Source organism: Mastomys coucha, unplaced genomic scaffold (genome assembly GCF_008632895.1).
Source record: "Mastomys coucha isolate ucsf_1 unplaced genomic scaffold, UCSF_Mcou_1 pScaffold3, whole genome shotgun sequence".
Classification (NCBI taxonomy): Eukaryota; Metazoa; Chordata; class Mammalia; order Rodentia; family Muridae; genus Mastomys; species Mastomys coucha.
The window spans coordinates 18,135,054-18,135,634 of record NW_022196909.1 but is presented as its reverse complement, the minus strand read 5'-3'; the positions used below and the strand labels follow the sequence as shown (position 1 = coordinate 18,135,634).

Sequence of the window (581 nt, the reverse complement as noted above, 5' to 3'; positions counted from 1 at the left end):
CCCCCCCCCCCCCCGGCCCACCCCCTGTGGTTCCATTCTCTGGACTCCACTGAACCTTGCTGTGGGCTCAGCTTTCTACCCCTGACCCCTTGGTGTTAGATACACTAACACTCTCTACCTGGGAGCCCAGTGGCCACACCCGGCTGGGATTCTGCTAGGCAATTTTCCCAGTTCTCTTTCCCAGTCCTCCATTACAGTCTCACCCATGGCTCTGTGGGAGACTGCTTGCAGAGACCTGTCCTTCTACTCCATCTCCAACCGTGAGGAACTCCACCAAACTTTGGAGTAGACCCAGCTTTCCTCCTCCCTGGAGACTGCCTCAGACCCCATCTTCCTAGCCTATATCCATTCTTTCCTGTAGCCCTCAATACCTGGACACACTTTCTACCCTGGAGCCCAGTGGCCACACCGGCTAGAACTCAAGTAGGAGAATCGCACTATGCTTCCTGGCCTCCATTACCATTTCTTCATTCTCACCCTCAGCCAGTAACAACCTGCTTACAGCTACACTTCCTTCTACCTCAACTCCCTTCATGGACAGACCAACTCCAGGTTCAGACCTGGGGTTCCCTCCCCCCCCC

General features: G+C 55.4%; 1 protein-coding gene across 4 annotated transcripts in view; it reads right to left on the bottom strand.

Moving 5' to 3' along the window:
* Mcm9 (minichromosome maintenance 9 homologous recombination repair factor) overlaps window positions 1-581 on the bottom strand; it is an 89,338-nt gene that overhangs the window by 6,505 nt on the left and 82,252 nt on the right. The window lies entirely within an intron of this gene.